We start from the raw sequence: 24,582 nt of genomic DNA, 5'->3' as shown, positions 1-24,582 counted from the left end.
GCGAATCAGAGGCTGCCCCGGCAGTGACCCAGCGTGTTTCCCGTGAATACATCATTAGTCACATGGGTCAGGCCGGGAATGGGACAATACGGTGCAATTGTGGCCATCAAATAAAGCAACCTATTCATGCCGACACCGCACTCAGTGCAGATCTGGGATGATTCTGCCCAATGGCTTCAGTTTTCCTAATATTTAGAAGGAGGAAATTTCTGCTCATCCAGTACTGGATGTCAGTCTGGCAATATAGGGATAGAGGAGGGTGATGCATTTTTAAAAATTCTTTCATGGGGTGCAGGGGTCACTGGGCAAGGTCAGCATGTGTTGCCCATCCCTAATAGCCCTTGAACTGAGTGGCTTGCTTGACCATTTCAGAGGGGCAGTTAAGAGTCAACCACGTCGCTGTGGGTCTGGAGTCACGTGTAGGCCAGAACTGGGTAAGGACGGCAGATTTCCTCCCCTAAAGAACATTTAAAATAAATTTAAATTTGAAACTTAAAATAGATTAAAGGTGATTGGTAGAAGGATCAGAGGAAACACGGGGAAAATTTTTTCACCCAGAGGGTGGTGGGTGCCTGGAATTCACGGCCTAAGTTGGTGGTTGAAGCTGAAACGCTCAACACATTTGAAAGTTACCTGGATCTGCACCTGAAGCGCTGTAACCTGCAAGGCTACGGACCAGACGCTGGAAAGCGGGATTAAAATGAGCGGCTAGTTTCTTTTTTTGGGCCAGCGCAGACATGATGGGCTGAATGGCCTCTTATCTGCTCCGTAACATTTCCATGGTTCTATTGTTCTAAGGACATTAGTGAACCAGAAAGGCTTTTACAATAATCAATGATAGCTTCGTGGTCACAATTACTGAGATAAGCTTTATATCCCAGGTTTGTTACTGATTAAATTTAAACTCCACCAGCTGCCATGGGTGGGATTTGAGCCCGCGTCTCCAGAATGCTGTCCCGGTGAAGTTACCACTCCACCAGCCTCTCCCCGCTTTTGACTGGGCTGATGTTTTTGGAGGATGTTTCCTCGGAGCAGAAACGGTTAAGGGGAAATTTAATCGAAGTGTTCAAAGTTGCGGGAGGTTTTGACAAGAGTAAACGAGGAGAAGCTATTTCCACTGACAGGAGCGGTGCGCTAACCAGAGAACACAGGCTTAAGGTGGAGGACATGAGGAGAAGTTCGTGAACAAGTTATTAAAACAGGGAGCGCAGCACTTGAAAGGGCAGTGGAAGCAGGTTCAGTTATAACCTTCGAAAAGTTATATGCTTGAAGGGGAAAAGTTTGCAGAGCTACGATGGCTGATTGAATAGCTCTTTCAAACTGCTAACACAGGCCCAAAATGGCCTCTTTCTGTGGCCTATCAATCTATGGAGCAGGATTAGAATGGCACTGTCGGTATTGTCACATGATTCGTTCCAATAGAGAAATCGTCCTAAAAAGTTAACGTTTCACTGAAGGAATAGAAAACATGAAAATCTACACTTCCAACAATTCATCGTGGCTTGTTATTTTTATTTAAAAAACATTCCTTTACATGCCTCTTGATAGGTAAAACATGGGTCCTGATTAATGGCATGTGCTTATAGTAGGAGTCTTGGCAGTAAGCTGACCAGCTGTCCAGCAGCTGCTTTAGAAATCGGCACTGCAGGGAGTATTTTTACTGGAGTATTGTGTTCTCGTAATTCTTGCAGTTACAACCTCAGCATGAGATAGCGATGGGCCGATACGAGATCGGTTAGTGGAGGTAAGTGGTTCTGTAAGAGCCCTGTCGCTGTCAGCGTGCTCCAGTGCTCAGCTGCGGTGAGTTGACGCAGACAACGATGGAAATTTTTTTTTTACAGAGGGAAGTTGTAGGTGAGAAGGCCCGGTCGCAAAATGAGATAAGTTCAGGTGCACGCCCAATGGCCGCGCTCCTCCAGATCCCTGTAATCTCCTCCAGCCCCTCAGCCCTCCGTTCTGTGTTCATCTAATCCCGGCTACTGGTGCACACCAGATTTTAATCACTCCATCACTGGCGGCCGTGCCTTCAGCTGACTGCTTCCTAAGCTCCGGAGTTCCCTCCCTAAACCCCCTGACCTTCTCCGTGATTGACAGAATCCGCACTTCAGCTGTGCCAATATGATGTTATATTTTTTTTAATAAATTGCTTCCATTACAGCGCTGGAGCAAATAATGGCATTTGCCACCCTTGAATCTTCCAGTGTCACAACCACAAGGTTATTAAATGAGATTTCAAAGGCAGAAGTGGGTAGCTTAACCTCTGACCATTTTGCTTATTAATGTGATATTAAAACGACAATGTTATACCCAATGATCCCGGGTCTGTACACACTCAGCGGCAGCAACTGCACTGAAATTCCTTTCTATCAATTTCTTTATCTACTGCGAGTGAGAGCGATTGTCATTAGGATATCAATCAAGCTAGACACTTAAATGTAACGAACCTGTCACACACACACTAGCAGTGACAGGGGATAAAGTACCTTCATTTAAATTAGGTTTTTTTTTAAAGTTCCTGATGTCATCTGAAGATACTTGTCTGAGAGGAAATGAGAACCTACTCAGCTAGTGCTCAGGCAGCCTATATGGAGAGAGAGAGAGAGAGAAAGAAACAGAGTTCGGAGCATAGAAATATAGGAATAGGCCATTTTACCCCTCGAACCTGTCCCAGTCAGTAAGTTCAGTGAGATCAAGACTGATCTGCGACCTAACTCCATATACTCATCAATGCCCTCCATACCTTTTGGTTAACAAAAATCTAACAATCCCAGATTTAAAATTAACAATCGGTCTCGCGAAAGAGATTTCCAAATTCCCGCAAATTCCTTTGCGTGAAGAAACGCTTTCTGATTTCGCTCCTGAAAGATCTGGCCAATTTTTTTTTTAACTAAGCCCCCCCACTAATCCTAGGCTCCTCACTCAGCAGAAATAGTTTTTTCTTGATCCATCCTTAATATTTTGAAATCTTGCGTATTGCTGAAAAAAATGGACATGCTGTCAAAACTTTTCATCTTGGACTCATCAGGACAGACACAAGGGTGTCAATTTCCTCTCCCTTTTTTGAAATTTGGTATTCCTGCATCTGTCCGGATGAAAAGCTTGGATAGCGTGTCTCATTGTTCAACAATGCTCAAGTTCTGTACTACCAAGTGACTATTTTGAACACCGAAATGAAAAAAGTTGATCAATTCATCCCTTAAGCTTTTAAATTCCAGGGATTGCATTGCTAAATCAGGTAATCTCGCTCATAATTTAACCTTTGGAGTCCTGGTGTCATCCTCTTAAATCTACACTGCACTTCCTCAAAGGCCAATGTATCCTTCCCAAGGTGTACTGGCCAGAACAGTGCTCCAGGTATCGTCAGACCAAGGCTTCGTATAGCTGAAACATGTTGGTTTTTTTTCTTTATACTTTCATGGGATGTGGGCATCACCGACAAGGCCAGCACTTGTTGCCCATCCCTAATTGCCCTTGAACTGAGTGGTTTGCTAGGCCATTTCAGAGTCAAGCACATGGGTCTGGAGTCACATGTAGGCCAGACCAGGTAAGGACAGCAGATTTCCTTCCCTAAAGGGACATTAGTGACCCAGATGGGCTTTTAATGACAAAAAAAATTACAGTTTCATTACTCAGACTAGCTTTCAATTCCAGATTAATAAATCAACTTAATTGAATTCTACCAGTTGCCAGGGTAGGATTTGAACCCATATCCCCAGAGCATTAGCCTGGTGATTTTAGGATTACTAACCCAGTGACATTATCAGCATGCCACCATGATCCCTGAAGAAAGGGACCCAGCTGTAGACTAGTCCTCTAGCTATAAAGGCCAGCATTCCATTAGCCTTTTTGATGGGCTGCAGCGGTTCAAGAAGGCAGCTCACCACCACCTTCTCAGGGACAACTAGGGATGGGCAATAAATGCTGGGCCCAGCCAGAGACGCCCACGTCCCGTGAATGAATAAGAAAAAAAAATGTTTTCAGTTAACGTTTCAGGTCGATGACCTTTCATCAGAACTGGATAAGTTTGATATGTTACAGTTAACAGCGGAGAAAGAGCAAATGTGATGGGGTGGGAGGCAGGAGAGATGAAATGAAAAAAGGGATGATGGTGCAAGGCAAAAGAGGGTGGTAAAGGGACAGGGGAAGAAGCTGAAATGGGCTGAGAGGAGATGTGAATGACACCAGCAGAATCTGGAAAACCTACTGCCTGATAGTGGGAGCAGTAGTTAGGGTGTGAAATTTGTGAACTCAGTGTTGAATGCCGAAGGCTGATGAGTGCCCAATTGAACGATGAGCTGCTGCTCTTTGAACTTAAGCTGAGCCTCATTGGAACCGTGTAGGAGGTTGAGGACAGAGGGGTCAGAGTGGGAGTGGGGTAGGGAATTAAAATAGACCAAAGTGCAGCAAGTTCTATCACAGAGCCTCCCTTTTACTCTTCCTTCCTTCTACCCACTCCTGCCTTTTCTACTCACTTATAACCTCTAAAATCTTCACTTCATGTTCCGTGTATAGCATCATAAGGCAGAATTTAACCGGCACCAGGGTTAACCTTCCATGCCGCCCGGAAAGTCGGTGGAGAATGCATTCCCATCCATTGCGACTGCCCTGCAGCTATTTAACACTCCAAGGAGTGAGGAGACTCCTGCTCCTCACTACTGAAGCAGTCCGTGTCTATATACAGCAAGATACTATTCCGGCTTGGGCTGATAAGTGGCAAGTAACATTTGCACCACACAAATGCCGGGCAATGACCATCTCCAACAAGAGAGAATCCGACCATTTTCCCTTGGCGTTCAATGGCATTACCATCACTGAATCCCCCCCGCTATCAACATCTTGGGGGTTACCATTGACCAGAAAGTGAACTGGACCAGCCATATAAATACTGTAGCTACAAGAGCAGGTCAGAGGCTGGAAATTCTGTGGACAGTAACTCACCTCCTGACTCCCAAAGCCTGTCGACCATCTACAAGGCACAAGTCAGGAGTGTGATGGAATTCTCTCCACTTGCCTGGATGAGTGCAGTTCCCACAACACTCAAGAAGCTCAACATCACCCAGGACAAAGCTGTCTGCTGTCTGCTTGATTGGCACCGCATCCATCACCTTAAAAATTCACTCCTTTCACCACCGATGACCAGTGGTAGCAGTGTGTACCATCTACAAGATGTGCTGCAGGAACTCACCAAGACTCCTTCAACAGCACCTTCCAAAAAAATGCAACATCTACCACCATCGAGCTGCCATCTGACGTGGTAAATGCGGGCTCACTCTTAAGTTTTAAGAATAAATTGGATAGATACATGGATGGGAGAGGTCTGGAGGGTTATGGACTTGGTGCAGGTCAATGGGATTAGCGGAATAATATTTCGGCACAGACTAGAAGGGCCGAATGGCCTGTTTTCTGTGCTGTAGTGTTCTATGGTTCTAGAAGGTCAAGGGAAACAGTAGCATGAGAACCTGGAAGTTCCCCTCCAAACCACTCACCATCCTGGCTTGGAAATATATCGCCGTTCCTTCACTGTCGCTGGGTCAGAATCCTGGAACTCCCTTCCTAACAGCACTGTGGGTGTACCTACACCACATGGACTGCAGAGGTTCAAGAAGGCAGCTCACCACCACCTTCTCAAGGGAAATTAGGGATGGGCAATAAATGCTGGCCCAGCCAATGATGCCAACATCCTATGAACAAATATAAAAAAACTTAGGGGTGGGGGAGGAGCAGGGGGGGGAAAGTCCCATCTCAGAGAGCTGCTGGCAAACCCAATGGATATTTTCAATAAACCTGCTTGCATTTGTAACATTGTATTTAGTCCCCAGAGGCCACCGTTCTCTGAACTGCATGCCAAGTATTAAAACAATTTGGAAATGGTACTTTCAAACCTGTAAACAATAATAACTTTCATTTACATACCTCCTTTAATGTAGCAAAACATTCCAAGGTGCTCCACAGGAGAGCCGGATAAAATTTGACAGCGAGTGCTTTGAAGCGATTAGCACAGGTGGCCAACACCTTTATGAAAGAAGTTAATTTTTTTTAAAGGAATGCCTTAAAGGAGGAAGGAGAGGTAGAGAGGTGGAGGGGTTTCAGGAGGGAGTTCCAGAGCTCAGGGCCCAGGCTGCCGAAGACACCACCAGCAACGGTGGGGACAATCAAAATCGGAGGTGCTCAAGGTGTGAGAATGTGGAGGAGCGCAGGGATCTCGGAGAATTGTAGGGCTGGAGGAGGTTACCGAGAAAAAGAAGTGTCTTCCTGTAAAGCACTTTCACCAAGATGGGCCACAAAAATAGACATCGCAACCTCGTAACGTTATCAGGAATGCGAAACGATAATGCAAGGTCGTGGGTTCCAAATGTTCCTCCTTGTAATGCCCCCTGTCCACCCTGAATATTGTCCCCGCAGTGTTCATATCAATATAATCTTACGACTTTAAAGTGAGCCATTCTGCTTTGCCTCCTGGGGCTGGTGGCTGTTGATGTGTGACATTAGCAGGATTGGCAGTGCAGAGTGCTGTAATTTCATTCTCTAATGCAGATTGTACGCCTCAGAGGAACTGTTAATGATATGGATTTTCTTGAAGTGTTGCAAGGTGCACAGAGACAGCATTTTTTTTCCCCCTTAAATATTAGGCTTGTTTGCTTAAAATCTGTGGAACAGCAGTGCTCATGTTGTATAGGAGTAAGTCAATCATTCTGCAGGAGAATGAAGCCACTGATCACAAGGGTTTATTGGATTCAATATAAGTTCAAGTAAACTCTTACGAACTGATGAAGGAGCATCTGCATGGGTTCATGAAAGATAAGCCATGTCTGACTAGCCTAGTTAAATTTTTCGAAGAGGTCACGAGCATGGTGAATGCCTAAGAATGGTCCCTCTAAAGACTTTCAGGAGGCACTTCATGAGGTTCTGCGCAGGAGATTGTTAGCAAGGATGAAAGTCCATGGGATTGCAGATAACCTTGTGACGTGGGTTGATAATTGGCTGTAACGTAACCGACAGAAAGTAGGGATAATGGGAGAGTTCTTTGATTGGTGAAATGTGACAAGTGGTTTGCCCCTGGGATCTGTACTATGGGCCTCAGCATTTCCCCATATATGTTAATGATGCGGGTGAAGGAATAGAGAGCTGTATATCCACGTTGGCAGGTAACACAATGTTCGAAGGCACTGTGAGTTTTGTGGGTGTAGGAAGTTACAAGGAACATAGACTAAGTGAGTGGGCAAAACTGTGGAAGATGGAGTTCAATATGAGGGGGAGGTGCAAGGTCAGCCATTTTTGATTTGAGAAAGGCCAATCAAAATAATTTCTTAATGGTGAGAGTTGTGGATGAAGAAAGTGATTTACGTATCCATGCCCCCAAATCATTAAAAGCTACCAATACTTATCAAAAAGTGGGCAATGGTGGCATAGTGGTAATGTCACTTGGCTAAAAGCCTAGAGGAATAAAAACAAAATACTGCGGGTGCTGGAAATCTGAAATTAAAATAGAAAATGCTGGAAAAATTCAGCAGGTCTGGCAGCATTTGTGGAGTGAGGAACAAGAGTTAAAATTCATGTCCCGTATGACTCTTCTTCAGACTGGACTCAAAATGTTAACCCTGTTTCTCTCTCCGTAGATGCTGCCAGACCTGCTGAGTTTTAATAATCTGGAGGACCAGGCTACAAGCCCTGGGAACACGGGTTCGAATCCCACCATGGTAGCTTGTAGAATTTACATTCAATTAATAAACTTGGAAGATAAAGCTAGCCTGAGTAATGGTGACCAGGACAACTGCCATCAATTGGTGTAAAAACCCATCTGGTTCACTAATGTCCTTAAGGGAAGGAAATCTGCTGTCCTTACCTGGTCTGGCTTACATGTGACTCCAGACCCACAGCGATGTGCTTGACTCTGAACTGCCCCTCTGAAATGGCTGAGCAAGCCACTCAATTCAAGGGCAATTAGGGATGGGCAACAAATGCTGGCCTTGTCAACGACACCCACATCCCATGAAAGGTATTTTTAAAAGGCTAATCGGATGTTTGGTTCCATTGGGGCTGGAGTATAAATATGAGGGGTTGTACAAAGCTTTGGTTAGACCCCATCTGGACTCCTGTGTTCCCCATCTCAGGAAGGATATATTGGCCTTGGGTTTAGTGCAGATACACTCAGGACTGAAAAAAGGTTAAATTACAATATTGTATAAACTTATTTGCATTCTCTTGAGTTTAAACGCTTGAGACACATTCCTACTGAGGTCTTTAAAATGATACAGGAAATTCAAAAGGGGATTACAATGAGTGGCTAGCTTCTTTTTCGTATTTTCCTGGCTGGCACAGACATGATGGGCTGAATGGCCTCTCTTTCTGTGCCGTAACTTTTCAATGGCTCTATGCTTCTAAAATGGGAGATAGAGAGAAATGATTCCCCTCTGGTGGAGGAATCATGAACAAGGAGCCAGGCTGTTGAGGGGGGTGATGTCAGGAGGCATTTCTCCACACAAAGGGCAGTGGAAATCTGGAACCCTCTCCCCCTAAAAAAGTAGCTGAGGCTACGGAGTGGGAGAGGGGTCGGGCAAAGGAAACTGTCCATGTTCAGCCCCCGCTTCTCCTGCCAACCTTTGATTCCAATTTATTCCGCGCAGATCCGTCCTTACTCCCACTGAAATTGGCTTTGCCTCAGTGAATTACTCTTACTGTGGATTGTTTTTTTGTCCTTTTCCATAGGAAGCCTTATGTGATGATACATTGATTTTTTTAGTGCTCCTTCTGCTGCTTTTTTATGCCACTTTTCCTAGGGGGGGGTGGGTTGAGGGAGGGAGGGGGCAAGGTCGGAGTTCATGGGAACGGGGCCTGTACTTTGCCATCCAGCAGCTGTCCGCTAAGCTGTTGATGCTCCCCGGAGGCGTGTGGGTAGGGCTGGATGTGGAAGGATGAATGCACTGCGGCAGTTTCTGCACATCAGCTTTTGACACAGAAGAATTTCTGCGTTTTGTCAGAGGCAACCTGCTCCTTGAGGAGCATAAGAACATAATAAATAGGAGCAGGAGAAGGCCATTTGGCCCCTTGAGCCCTGCTCCACCACTCAGTAAGACCATGGCTGATCTTCCACCCAACAGCAGTTTCCTGCCCTATACCAAATATCGCCTGATGCCTTAATATCTAGAAATCTATCAATCTCAGTCTTGACTATACTCAATGATTGAGTCTCCACTGCCCTCTGGGATAGAGAATTCCAAAGAGTCACCAACTCCTGCGTGAAGAAATTCATCATTATCTCAGTCCTAAATGGCTTATCTCTTATTCTGAGATTGTGTCCCCTGATTCTAGAGCTGTGCGTGTCGTGTTCTGTTCACAGGCCAAAGTGAAACTGAGACTGGATCACATGACACACTTCCCTCCTACTGATGGCACGCTGCTATCCATTGAAGACATATTACAGAATCCCCCTTTCTTTTTAAAGGTACCTTCCCCCCTTCTAAAGAAGTACAACTATTTACAATACATGCTCAAGTTTAGTTATCATTACATAAGTGTACAGGACTGGTGAATCTATGAGTCTCTGAAGCTTAGAGGTAACCTGCTGGTACGCCCTGTTCTTGTAATAATAACCTTGTTTGGAAGTGCTCACAATCATCTATGGGGTTGTCAGTCTTGGAATGTTGTTCCTGGTTTCATTCGGGATCTTGTCCTAGATACAATCGGACAATGGGTTGAGGGGCTGAACTGGATCTGATTTGTCCTCGGTTACACCTCAGTGTTGTACCTTTGTGTGCAATGACTTCATCGGACCTTGGTTCTGAGTAAATCCTTGTCACCTAACCTGGTTGCCACGTACCTTCTGTGGGATCCTGGATGTGAACTTGTTGTCCCAGCTGTAAACTTGGCGATTCTGTACCTGCATTTTTATCATGCACCTTGGTCATCTCCTCTTGCAGTTTTAAGGGTTGCTCTCTAGTTTCTGAGAGAGTAGAATGGGTAATAGTAGGTTTACTGGTACCCACTGGTCTGCCAAACATGAGCTCTGCTGGTGATGGAATAGTTGTGCTTAAAGATGTTGCGCTCAGATGTAACATTGCAATGTGTAGATCTCCCTTGGTCTGTCTACATTTGAGAGAATTAGGGATTTCAGCATGTGAATCGTTTTCTCAGCCAGGCCGTTAGATCTAGGGTGATGGAGAGAAGAAGTAGTTTGATGGATATTCCACTTCTCACACATGTCCTGAAATGGCTTACCAATAAATTATAGACCATTATCCATAATGATCTTTCTAGGCACAGCAAATAAACTGAAAACAGCATTTAGAATGTGCTTGACAGTTGTGTTTGATGTGCTGTACAATTGTCAAATGGTGGGGTACTTGGCAAAGTAGTTGACGATGACGATGAAGTCAGTGCTCTGGACATGAAAGGGGTTGGATGTGATTTTGGACCAAGGATGAGTAGGAACCTCATATGCAATCAATGATTCTTTGTGCTGACATGGCACATGCTCTTGACCTGCCTCGCACTTCTTGACAATGACTTCAGTGTCATTGCTCATACCCAGCCAATAGGCTGTCTGTCTTGCGAGTCTTCTTGTCTAACCTATGCCCATGTGTAAGTGATGAAGTTGGGGGAGATCGATCTCACCCTCTGCACAGGAGTGATCCCTTTTCTCTGCAGTAATCTCGGCTGCTTGTTCCTCATGGGAGGAGAGTGGCCTCAACTCTGCAGTTCCTCCCTTCTGCCTGGGATCTCCCCCTTCTGTTGTGGACGATCATGTCCTGCATAAAGACGGATGGATTAACTGTGAGCACTATGGATGAAAGAGCATTTCAGAAGTATGTATGCCTGCTGAGCCCTTGCCAGTGAAGGATTAAGACACCGTTTGTGCAAGAACTTATCTGAGGTGGTGAGTTTAATGTGCCTGGCAGACATTCAGTGCAGATGTCACGTCTGCTGGTCATGTGTGGACCCCCAGTGGACTCCAAACCTTAGACTCCCTTACGAGATTGTGAGTTTGGAATGAGTTGAAGTTTCAGAGCGCATCAGATCATTCATTTTCTTCCTGGACTGCAGGGAGGAGGAGGTTACTGAGATAAGGAGGGTTGCAGGGCTGAGGGTCTACAGAGATAGGGAGGAGTGAAAGGGCTGGAGGGGGTTACAGAAGTAGGGAGGGTTGTAGCGGCTGGAGTAGGTTATAGAGATAGGGAGGGCTTTAGGGCTGGAGGAGGTTGCAGAGATAGGGAGGGGTGTAGGGCTGGAGGAGGTTACAGAGTTGGGAAGGTTGTGGGGCTGGAGGAGGTTACAAGGATAAGCAAGGGTGTAGGGCTGGAGAAGATTACAGATATAGGCAGGGGTGTAGGGCTGGAGGAGGTTAAAGAGATAGGGAGGGGTGTAGGGCTGGAGGAGATTATAGAGGTAGGGAGGGATGTTGGAGCTTGAGGAGGTTACAGAGGAAGGGAGGGGTGTAAGGGTTTGAGGGGGTTACAGAGTTAGGGAGGGTGTAGGGCTAGAGAACGTTACAGGCATAGAGAGGGGTGTAGGGCTGGAGGAGGTTACAGAGACATGGAGGGGTGTAGGGCTAGAGGAGGTTACAGAGATAGGGAGGGGTGTAGGGCTGGAGGAGGTTACAGAGATAGAGAGGGGTGCAGGGCTGGAGGAGGTTACAGAGATAGGGAGGGGTGTAGGGCTGGAGGAGGTTACAGAGATAGGGAGGTGTGCAGGGCTGGAGGAGGTTACAGAGATAGGGAGGGTTGTAGGGCTGGGGCAGGTTACAGGGATAGTGAGGGGTGTGGGACTGGAGAGTGTTACAGCAATTGGGAGGGTTGTAGGGGCTGGAAGAGGTTACAGAGATAGGGAGGGGTGTAAGGCTGGAGGAGCTCACAGAGATAGGGAGGGTGTAGGGCTGGAGGAGGTTACAGAGATAGGGAGGGGTGTAGTGCTGGGGGAGGTTACAGAGATAGGGAGGGGTGTAAGGCTGGAGAAGGTTACAGAGATAGGGAGGGGTGTAGGGGCTGGAAGAGGTTACAGGGATAGTGAGGTGTGTAGGACTGGAGGGCGTTACAGAGATAGGGAGGGGTGTAGGGCTGGAGAAGGTTACAGGGATAGTGAGGGTGTAGGACTGGAGGGTGTTACAGAGATAGGGAGGGGTGTAGGGACTGGAGGAGGTTACAGGGATAGGGAGGGGTGTAGGGCTGGAGGGTGTTACAGAGATAGGGAGGGGTGTAGGGACTGGAGGAGGTTACAGGGATGCCGGTGGGAGTGGGTGTGGGTGGTGGTGAGGCCCTGATATTGAAGCAAAGTGACATTTTCAGAATATGAGGTGCTGTTTGGCTGGATGTCAGAGTGGGAGAGTGAGCCATGGGGCGATAGGTGAATGAGACTTGGCGCGAGTAAGGACACAGGCAGCTGGATTAGAGTCGAGTTTTTGGAGGGTGGTGGGCAATCAGACACGAAGTTATTGGAGAAAAATGTGAGCTGTGCACTTCCCTTTTTCCTCTTGAATTGTTAAGTTCTCCTTATTTTGTCTCCGTCACCCACATTATAATGCCGGCTTCTGCCAGGAGCCAGAGTCTGTGTTAGCTCCACTTACATCTGAAGAATTGCCAGCGTCAGCAAACAAGCAAGAAACACAGGAAACCTTCCGCGTCCCTCCACTAACGCAGGTGTTTTTTTTCCCCGATAAGTGTCACAATGATTAAGTGTCTTAACATCGGGGACTGTCGGTTTCGATGATGCCTTTCCACGTCACGAGGCGGTGACTCAGCCAACGGTGGTGACTCATCTCCATGGTGAGCTGGGGAAAGGTAACCTGCAGTTTACCCATAGTCTGACCCTACTCCTGCTGACTCGATACTGCGAGACTCAACTGTGGGTTAGGCTGCAATTTTCTTCTTCCAGTCATGATTGAAGCCTGAGATGTAAATAAAAAACAAGCTGATGGACTTTGGATTCGGGGCAGGGTCTTCCGGTCCTGCCAGCAGCGGGAATCGTGGCGGGGCTGGGGGTGGGGATGGGGGGGGAGGGTGGGGATGGTGGGGTGGGAACTTTAATCTGGAAGGCCGCAAGCCTGTTTCCCGACGGCGGGATGAACGGACGGGATTCTGTCCTCGGGACTTTCAAAGCGGGTTAAAGGTGGGTCGTGCATGTCCCCAGCGATCAGTCAGTGTCGGGAAGCCCTTTTTTCTTTTTTGCCTGTGTCAGCCCACCATGCACACTCGTTCAAAGGCCACCTCACCCGAATTTAAGTTCCCCCCCCCCCCCCCCCTGCCAAATTAAGTTCCCCCACCATCGGGAAGTTAGAAGGTTCAGTGTTACCACGGTGGGTAAGCGGCGTGCCCCATTCGAGCTTCACTTCCTCCCTGGCTTTGAGGCCCGTGGACACTGCTTTTCGGCCTCCTCTGGGACCGCTCATAACTTCACCCCTATTCGGGTGGGGGGGGCGGTAGCACAAGCATGTGTGAAAGCCGGGAGGGGTGGGGAGCGGTGTGGCGGAAGGGGGTGTGAGCGGAGGCTGAACGTGGGGAGCAGGGTAAGGTGGGTGGGAGGGGAGGGGGGTGGGGGGGATGGAAGGGAGGTGGTCCACATGCCCTTTAAATATGGCGCCCGGGCCTTTGAGCCCACGAGGTAACGGTGGTGAGGAGGGAAAGGGCTTCCTGCCTGCTGGCGACATGAGACTTGCCGTGCTCCCATCGATGCATTAGTAATAAACTGAACAGCGCAAGGTCGCACATGCTCAGCTGACCCACACTCCCCCACAAACCCCACCCCGGCTCCCCCCGCACTTCCAAGCCCATCAACGAACTTAGGCTTCAAAGGGGCGGATTCCGCTCTCAGTCTTCCTTCATCCACTCCAGGGTACAATTCAGCACAGGAACGTTGGGCCAAATGGCCTCCTTCTGTGTTGTATGATTCTCTGGCCTCACTCCCCACCAGTTTTCTGTACTCGTTCATGGAAGGTGAGTGTCACTGGCTGGGCCAGCGTTCATTGCCCATCCCTAATTGCCCTTGATAAGGTGGTGATGAGCCACTGCCTCCAACCGCTGCAGCCCACGTGGTGTAGGTATACCCACAGTGCTGTTAGGGAGGGAGTTCTTGGAGTTTGCCCCAGTGAGAGAGGGTTAGGGTGGACGGTGTGGGGGTGGGTCTGGTCCAGAGGTGACAGTGAAATGCCCACAATGTGTTACAACTGCCCAATATGCATGGATCCACTGATACTTTACCAGCGATGGGTATCAGTATGTTTGTGGCGATGTGGGGCACTTAATTAACATGGTTAAATTGGGTCCTCGAAGGGCAAGTGGGAGCCTAATTGGAAATGCAGACTGGGCAGTGAATGGGAGCTGCCCAAGGGCGATGAGTGTTTCAGCATTCCTTGGTAATCAGGAGAAATATTTCTTATTAGTGCACATGAGTCGGCTTCCTATCAAGTTAACCTTCCTTTGAAATGAAGAACCTTTGAAAGCATGCCTGCATGCCTCAGGAGACGAGTGCAATCTGGAGAACCTCCTGGGGTCAATGCCACTGGCGAAATCTTGGCAATGTCAATCTGGGGGGAGAGGCCAGTTTCGTGGCCAATGTCTAACCTGGACAAACTGAGTCTCAAGCCGGGCGTGAATGTAAGTGCGGTTTGGCTGCCATTCACATTGAAAAGTCCATGAGCTTTTTCCGCATTTCTGCCCAGATTGTGCTGAAATTACTCATGGAAACAGTTGGAAACTCCAGCCCCCGTTTCCTGACAGGTGCCACCGGATAGTGTTCGGGTGCAGCAACTCAGACTGAATTTTACACGTGGCCCTCCCAACCCTGCTGAACCATTGAAACACCTTTACTACCGGACAGGCTGACAGCAGCTAACACAAGAGAGAATCTAACCATCACCCCTTAATATTCAATGGCATTACCACCACTATCTCCCCCACTATCAACATCCTGGGGGGTTACCATTGGCCAGAAACTGAACCAGACTAGCCATATAAATAATATGGCTACAAGAGCAGGTCAGAGGCTAGGAATCCTGTGGTGAGTAACTCACTTCCTGACTCTTCAAAGCCTGTCCACCATCTACGAGGCACAAGTCAGGAGTGTGATGGAATACTCCCCACTTGCCTGGATGAGTGCAGCTCCAACAACACTTAATAAGCTCGACACCATCCAGGACAAAGCAGCCCGTTTGATTGGCACCACATCCACAAACATTCACTTCCTCCACCACCGACACACAGTAGCAGCAGTGTGTACCATCTACAAGGTGCACTGCAGGAATTCGCCAAGGCTCCTTCAACAGCACCTTCCAAACCCACGACTACCAAAGTGCAGCAGACACACGGGAACAGCACCATCTGCAAGTTGCCCTCCAAGCCACACACCACCCTGACTTGGAAATATATCGGCCGTTCCTTCACTGTTGCTGGGTCAAAATCCTGGAACTCCCTCCCTAACAGCACTGTGGGTGTACCTACACCACATGGACTGCAGCGGTTCAAGAAGGCAGCTCACCGCCACCTTCTCAAGGGCAATTAGGGATGGGCAATAAATGCTGGCCTAGCCAGCGAAGCCCACATCCCAGGAATGAATTAAAAAAACCTAGACTAAACATCAGATATTAAATCTTGCCAGTTTGTATGTTTCAGCTCCAGACCTGTGCAGTGATTCTACCAACATGTAAGTAGAACAGATCAGCTCATAAAAAGAAAGTATTTGCATTTATGTGGCGCTTTGTACAGCCCCAGGACATTCAGGGTTAATGAAGTATTTTTTGAAATGTAGTCACTATTGTAATTGTAGGAAACTTAGCAGTCAATATATCACACACAGCAAACTCTCACAAACAGCAGCGTATGATAATGACTAGATGATCTTAACGATGAGAGGCAGATATTGGCCCAGGACACTGGAGATAAAAGCCCCTGCTCTTCTTTGAAGCAGAGCCACAGGGTTCTTTACATCTACCTGAGTGGGCAGACATGGGGTCAGATTCCCATCTCAACTGAGAGACAGCATCACACTCCCTCAGTACTACGCCGGGAGCGGTAGCACAAAACCTTTGTTTTAAGTCCCTGGAGGGGGATTTGAACCCTCTACTTTCTGCCCCAGTGCTACCAACTAAACCACGCTAACAATGACAGGAATTGGATATAGTAAATCATACACGGTATAAACACCACTTCCAGCCTTTACGTATTGTCAACAACCTGTCACGGTTGTATAATTATGTATACATCATTTTTTTTCATCATATTGTCCCCATCAGCCTCTGCTCGGGTGGGTGTATTTTCAAAGTTTCACCGCCTTCTCGATCCTTCACAAGTCACTCTTAATGGTTTCGGGACACAAATGGAAAGCGGATCAAACAAGCCAGGTGTATGTTTCAGTTCGGAAGAAATCAAAGAGATTGAAAACTCTCCGGGGTATTTGCTCTCAAGTCAGTTTCCTTTTGATGGATTCCTTTCACACTGCCAGAGGCGGTGAGTCCTTTGTTAATGACCTTTCCCAGATTGTGGGGGCCATGCTACCTCAGGCCTGCCTCCAAGTTCCAGGGGAATGCAGTTATCTTTTGTCCCTGATGGAAACCTTGGTCAGTCCAGGCTGTACTTTCTGGGGCATCAATGTGCAGAAGCAGAAGGGTTTGGGGTGTTCAAATGGGTGCCTCACGCTGTGATTAGACAGCAGCAAAAATACTGAATGCCAAGAGCAGAGAAGACTGGGATTCATTGCTTTTGATCAGTGCAAAGTGATAGGGTTAGAAAATTAGAAAGATATATAAAGAGTCCTAAAGATATTACTGAACATTGAAGAATTTGAACAAGATGGTGAGGTTAAAGTGGAAATGAACTAAAGGGTATTCTCAGACCAACTAGAGATTGACAAAAACACCAACCAGAAATACTGAGCATGGGTGCAGAAGGATAATTTAGTATTATTTTGCACTCATTCAGTGGCTCTTTGAAGCAGTCCGTGCCCATATGCAGTAAGACCTGGACAACATTCAGGCTTGCGCTGATAAGTGGCAGGTAACATTCACATCACACAAGGGCCAGGCAATGACCATCTCCAACAAAAGAGAATCGAGATATTTCCCTGTGATATTCAATGACATTACCATCGCTGAATCGCCCACTATCAACTTTCTAAGGGTTACCATTGACCAGGAACTGAACTGGACTAGCCATATAAATAGTGTGGCTACAAGAGCAGGTCAGAGGCTAGGAATGGTGTGATGAGTAACTCACCTCCTGACTCCCGAAAGCCTGTCCACCATCTACAAGGCACAAGTCAGGAGTGTGATGGAATACTCCCCACTTGCCTGGATGAGTGCGGCTCCAACAACACTCAAGGCAAAGCAACCTGCTTGCACCCCATCCACCATCTTAAACATCCACTCCCTCTACCACCGACGTACAGTGGCAGCAGTGTGTACCATCTGCAAGATGCACTCACCAAGGGGAGAATTTTCTCCCCGTCAGGTGCGCTGGGCGGGAGGGGGCGCAGGCAGGCGCACAGCCAATTGCCACCCGCTATCGGCTGCGCGCCGCCATTTTACGTGGGTGGGCCAATTAAGGCCCGCCCAGTGTGACAGGCACCCAGAAGCGCTCAGCGCTACCTGTGCGGGGTGGGGGGAGGAGGGAGAGTCGGGGCCAGCGCTCTTTCGCACGTGCGCAAAAGAGCGCAGAAATCTCCCTGAGGCACGGAGCTGCCTCCAGGAGATTAATTTAATTGTGAAAAATTGAAAAAAAGAATTAAAAAAATTATTCAGACATGTCCCCTCACCTGACATTGCCACATGAGGTGGGACTGGTTTATCAATTTGCATGAAACGTTTTATTAAATTAATAAAGCCTTCATCCCGCCCGTGGATGAGGTTCAATGATAAATGCGAAGGCCGTCTGGGCTCTTCGCCTGACCCCCTCCGCCAACCTTAGGGTTGGACGAGCAGCCCTGACAAGTGCCTCAATTAGTGGATTAATGGCCTTAACGGGCCTTTGACAGGTCGGAGGGCGTGCAGCTGACTCTGGTGTGCGCCCGCCGAACTGAAGATCGGCATAATGCGCGGTGACGTCGGCATGCACGCCCGATGTCACCGCGCGTCATTTAATGCGTCAGCCTGCGGGGTCCGTCCCCGCACACCTACTAGAAGATTCAGGTCCAAGGCTCCTTCGACAGCACCTCTCAAACCCACGACCACTTCCATCTAGAAGGACAAGGGCAGCAGACACATGGGAACACCACCACCTGGGAGTTCCCCTCCAAGCCACTCACCATCCAGACTTGGAAATACATCTCCGTTCCTTCACTGTCGCTGGGTCAAAATCCTGGAACTCCCTCCCTAACAGCACTGTGGGTGTACTTACACCACATGGACTGCAGCGGCTCAAGAAGGCAGCTCACCACCACTTTCTCAAGGGCAATTAGGGATGGGCAATAAATGCTGGCCCAGCCAGCGAAGCCCACATCCCGTGAAAGAAATTAAATAAGAAAGAATCTTTTAGGGCTTGGATCTGAGACCAAAATGCCACACATTATCACAAAATTTAAAAAAAAATGCATTCAGAATCTGTAATCTGGTCAGATGTGAAACACTGCCCTGAAACCAAGCTGCAAGAGCCAGAGTGAAGTGGGAATGGAGGGAGCTGGACACAGGGCGAGGATATTTTAGAAAAGGGTTTTGGGGAGAATAGAAATTAGGTGTTGAGCGGAAACAAGGTGCTCAACAACAACTTACCCTCATATGGCACCTTCTGCATTGTAACAATCCCAAGGTGCTTCACAAGAGTGATTATCAAATAAAATTGACACTGATCCACATAGGGGGATATTAGGACAGGTAACTTGGTCAAAGACATGGGTCTTAAGGAGAGTCTTAAAGGAGAGGGAGAGGCGGAGAGGTTTAGGGAGGGAATTCCAGAGCTTAGGGCCCAGACAGCTGAAGGCACAGCCGCCAGTGGCGGAGCGATTAAAATTGGGGATGCTCGAGGCCAGAATTGGAGGAGTTGAGAGATCTCGGAAGATAGGGGCTGGAAGATTTTGCAAGGATAGAGAAAGGCGAGGCCATGGAGGGATTTGAAAAGGGGGATTTCGAGGCAGAGCTGGATAGATTCTTGATTAACAAGGGGGTGAAAGGTCATCTGGGGTAGGCGGGAAAGCGGCGTTGAGATTGCATTCGGATCAGCCATGATCTTATTGAATGGCGGAGCAGGCTTGAGGGGCCGAGTGGCCTACTCCTGTTCCTAATTCATATGTTCGTATGTGAACACGGATGAGAATTTTCAAAAGCTAGACATTGGGCGGAATCGTCCCAGATTTTCACCAAGTGTTGTAGTGGGCAGGAAAAAGGACGTTACACTTGTTGACTGCACTGGCGGCTTTTCGCACCATAACACCCCACTGCCGACGGGTCCCGTCTCATTAATAATGCATTCACGGGAAACGTGTGGGATCGCTGGAGGGCAGGCTCAGATTTGCCCAACACGACATGACCTCAGTGCTTCCTCGCTCCGGGCACCACAGTTAAAGCAGAGCCTGCCTACTTCATGTCCACAGACCAGGGCTGCTCCAGGTGACAGATGGGCCCACAAGCAAGGAAGACGGCAGCCCCCAGTGTGACGCTTCCCTGGGGTAACTGCTGGACGTAGCGGAAGGCCGTCACATTGTCCTCTACCCACGCTGTGGCTGTAGGAGGTCTACCAGAGTCACCAATCCGGCCTGGGAGGTGGTGGAAGGGGTGGTCAGTGCCACTGGAGCACAGAGGAGGTCAGCCATCCAGTGCAGGAAGAGGATGAATAATCTCATCCGTTCCGCCAGGATAAGTCAACCACCTCATCACTCTCAACTCACAAACCCATCACACATCCACAGGGATCTCACACCTCAAGGGACAACACCACTAACTCTCACACACACCCTCACATCTCCATCAGGCTCATACCCTCTGGAGCTCAAGTCCTCATCCTGTCCATGGCTCCGCTCACCACACAAACATTCCCCTCAGTGCCATGTGTCCTGCTCACACTCTCTCCATCTGTTTCCATGCAGGAGAAGCTGCCTCACATCAGCAGGGAGAGGTCCCAGACCGGGGGTGGAGTGTCCCACATTAGGCCCCTCACTCACTTTGAGGATTGTGCCATCGCGCTGACTGGTGAGGACGGGGACCGTGCCTGTGGTGATGGTGAGGTCAGCGGTGAACACCCACGTGAGGATCCTGCACCACATCATCCCTCTCTCAACGCAAATGTGAGTGTCTCTCTCCTGCTTTTGACTCTGTTGCCATGCACTCATTATCTCTACTTTGGTTCACAGGGAGCTCTGCCAAGTGACTGACACCCTCAGCCAGCCAGACCCTCAGCTCCATCCACATCCTCACCTCCAGCCAAGAGGACACCTCCTCCATTGAAGAGCTGGAAATAAGCAGCCTGGAAGACCCATCACAGCGCTTACCCACACCCTGCACCAGCGCAGAGACACACACCTCGGTGGGATCTAGATCTAGAGCAGGCTCGGGTTCACAATCTGGTGGTCACCACACGGACACGTGTCCGCAGCAGGAGGAGACAGGTTCAGCCGAGCTCCCTGGCACTCGGAGGACTGCTGGGGAAGAGGCATCTGTGAGGTTCGAGTCAGATGACGAGCCTCTGGATTCGACCTTCCAACTCATCGTGGAGAGTCGGCAGAAGGCGGGGAATCATCACACAGAGCTGTTGGAAGCCCTCAAAAGAGTGATACATGAGTCGGAAGCGTGTGTCTGCCTGCTCTCTGACAAAGTGGTGCCCACATGCGCGTGTATGGAGGATTCCAAGGGAAGGATGGAGGACACCATAGAGACCCTGGTCCAGCAGAATGCAAAGACGTGTGCAGACCTGCTCTCCATCGCGGGGGCCATGGGTGAGTTCCTGCAGTGGCAACGCGAGAGGGAAACGGAGCACCTCGACGTCACTCCAGGTGCTCCTTCCCCTCAAGGAGTCAGGCCGGGGCCCTCGGGCACCCGAAGGGAGGAGGAGCAGCAACTGGACACCCCTGGGTCATCCACTCAGGAATCTCAGAGGCTGTCCTTTCCATCAGAGCTTTGCCTGTGAGTCCCTCATCCTCGTCCTCTATCACCACAGGGGGTGCAGCTGCCCCACAGGAGGACAGCCAAAGCAAACCAGGGCCCTCAAGGCCTTGGCTCTCCAGAGAACACACGCCAAAGTCATCAGAGGCAACAGGGCCAATCATTGCACAGGCCGTCTCCACCCCTGCTGCGGATGTCAGGGCAGCACCTAGAAAAAGTGGTCGGCCTAGAAAAGTTAAGAAATTCTGATCACAGTTGGTTGCACAGGTGAACACATTTTGTCACTTTATAATCTGAAAATATATTCACTTTCACTGAATAATGTGCAGTGGTGTCTTTCAGCTTCATTGACAGGCTCCATGAGTCCTTCCCTAACATCCCCCCCCACCCAACATCCCCCCCCCACTAGCTGTTCAGCTGCCCGCAGCCAGACCACGAGTGATTCTGGAGGGAGAAGTGTGTGTGTGGCAGGGCCTTTTGGAGCCTCATGTGAGCCTCTCCCACACACACACAGATCCTTCCTCAGTCTCACTCAGCTCACTGTGCCGAGCATTTTCAATGCTGTCTGCTGGGGTTCTCTTTCCATTGTCCATCTGAGCCGACCCACATCTCCGCCCACCCACTGACCACACTCCCATGCACCTGTTCCTGCCCAACACCAGGCTCCGCTCACTTTCAATGTGAAAAACATGGTCATAGCCAAGTTTCTTGTAAGTCCTTTCTCCCCCCCCCTCAGTCACCCATGTCCTTTCCTCCATCACTGTTGGCCCCTCCTGGCATCACCTTCCACCTCCCCACCGTCACCTACCAACCAGAGCCCTTGTCATTCCGGGATGCCCAGGTGAACGTGCACATTCCCCACCTTCCTGAGAATCCCACCCCCATCCACATTGACCTCCCTGACCTCCTCCTTCACACCTGCGGGGTCCGAGCCTGCTCCGAGAACTCACCTTCCACCTTTGCCGTCCCTTCTACTGCTACCAATACCCCCTCCCAGTCCCACCCTGCTGGCTCACTCTGCCCACTCTCATCCTCACCACTCCCTCCTACCATGTCCACCCTCAGTTTGCTCCCCAGGAGGCAGCCATTGACTCTATAGACCCCCCCACCCCAAACTTGCATGTTCACCTGGACCCCCTCCCACTCCCTCCTCCACCCTTACTTCTTCCTCCCCTGGACTCCTTCCCCCCTCCGAACTCCTTCCCTTACAACACCCTCCCCCCTCCCCCCTCACACCTACCTCCCCACGGCCACATTCTCCCCACTGCACCCTCTTCCCCCCCCGATACTCCCTCCTCCCCCCCTCTTGACATCTTCGTCTCCACCCTCCCCAAACTCAGCCCGCACCACCCCCAGCCTGCTACACCTCCCTCTCTCCCAGTCAAGCCTAGACCTTCCTCTCCCACCACCGCCCTTGCCACCTCCCCCCAAGGCCAGGATACACCGTTCACTCCCACTCGCAGCTGGATCTTCCTCTCCCCGCCTCGCCGATCGTCCATAGCAGCCCAGAGCCCGTGATGTTCCAAAGCAATAAGGGAACCATCCCGCCGTGCATTCGCGTTGGCGCGAAACCCATTTTAGGCCTTCTAGCCATATTGCCCCCCTCCCCCACCCACCATGATGCCTGGCACCAACGGGGCTGTAAAATTCCGGTCCAGCCAGCAGGGGCAGGTGATGGGGTGAATGGGGCTGGGTGCGATTCAGGGTGTGTTTTCGGCAGAGGAGTTTTTGGGAGACGGCAGCGGACCCTGTTTCAGCAAAAGCAGCTTCTCTGCTCGATCGTGCCTGAGGAAATAGATGCAGAGAGCAGGAAAGACAGAGGCTTATTATTGCTCATCATGCATTATGCATGGGATATTTTTCTTTTCATGGAAATATTTTACTGGCTGTAAAATGAGCCTCAAGATGATTTAATGCTCCAGAAGTGCTTCTCCATGCTATTGTCTGATGTTTGCAGAGTGCATCAAATATTCAGTATAAACATCTCATTTCAAAAGTAAGGGGAGAAATTGCATCAACGCACTTTGCCGGGTGCACAGTGCATAAGATTGAAGGACGGCTGCAATGATTGGAATAATAGAGAGCTGAGAGAGGAGGTTACACAGTTGGAACACAACCTCAGGAATTCCAAAGCACAACAAGCTTAGGCCTGGAGCTAAATATTTGTCCACCAGAGTGGGGGTCATGATTCATGACATTTTTCATCTTTTATTATTCTTTCTTGGAATCTGGGCGTCACAGTATTTACTGTCCATTGCGCCTGAGAAGGGGGCAGATTTCTCTCCCTAAAGGAGCGTTAGTGAACCAGATGAGTTTTTACAACAGCCAATGCATTCCAGGTTTTTTAATTATTTGAATTTAATTTCTACCAGTTGCCATTGGAACCCATGCCTTTCAAAGCATTAGCCTGAGCCTCTAGGGTACCAGTCCAATTACATAACCACTACCACCATTATCACAGCACTGTTAGAGTGGGAGTTCCAGGATTTTGACCCAGCCACACTGAAGGAATGATATATTTCCTAGTCAGGGTAGTTTGTGGCTTGGAGGGGAATTTGCAGGTGGTGGTTTTCCCATGAGCCTGCTGCCCTTATCCTCCTAGCTGGTAGAGGTTTGGAAGGCACTGTCGAAGGAGCCTTGGCAAGTTGCTGCAGTGCAGTGTAGGTGGAACACACATGACTGCTGCCACACAGGCAGGCAAGATGCAAGTTTGGTGCTGCCTCCTTATTTACCTGATGGACGTCTTCTCCTGAGTAGGTGCCGCAGTGTTTTCTGTCTGGGTGCACAGTCGGGGCCCAAGCAGTGTCCACTCATCTTCTGCAGTTCAGCCAGCCTGCTCCTCCTAAAGGCAGTCTGTCCCTCTCAATGGACAGCAGCACTCAGTAGAAGGGAGCTGCTGCTTGACACTTGACACAGGGTGCATGTTGAAGCTTGACAAGTGGAGGGAAGAAAGAGGACTCCTAATTTCCCAGATGTGGTGCTGGAGGCCTTATTGTTGGATGTGGACAGGAAAGAAGGCACCATGTTTCTACAGGAGGATAGGAGTTCCTCATAGACCATCCTCAGAAGAAACTGGGAGGTGATGGCCCGGAGGGGGGTCAATTCCCAGAGATTGGCTCCAAGGACCTGACAGCAGTGCTAAAGAAGCCTAATGACCTCATGGAGGATCTCAAGGTCAGTGATTGCATCTTCACACAATATCTCCCACCCACCACTCCGACAACCTCTCATGCCACTCAATATGTCACAACCCCATCGCTCACCCACCTCTGACAGCCAGGACTCAGGTTTAACATCCAGATACCTCATCTCATCCTCAACACACATTCCAATGATGCTAGACCCGCACCCACCACCCACTACCTCCGCATAACTCTGGCTATTCAGCTGTGGCAGGCACATCACCCAAACAGAGTGCAGCACAGTCACTGACATTCCCTGTCTTGTAGGACCACACAATAGAAGAGAGCAGAGCAGAACTGGGTGGGGACAAGGGCGCCTGCATCTCCTGAGCCCTAAGGAGGAGATGGCTCTCCTCATCGCTGGGCCTCTGTGACAGAGCTGATGATATGGGG

This window comes from Cetorhinus maximus, chromosome 4 (assembly GCF_964194155.1).
Source record: "Cetorhinus maximus chromosome 4, sCetMax3.hap1.1, whole genome shotgun sequence".
NCBI lineage: Eukaryota > Metazoa > Chordata > Chondrichthyes > Lamniformes > Cetorhinidae > Cetorhinus > Cetorhinus maximus.
Note: the sequence above shows the minus strand (reverse complement) of the source record.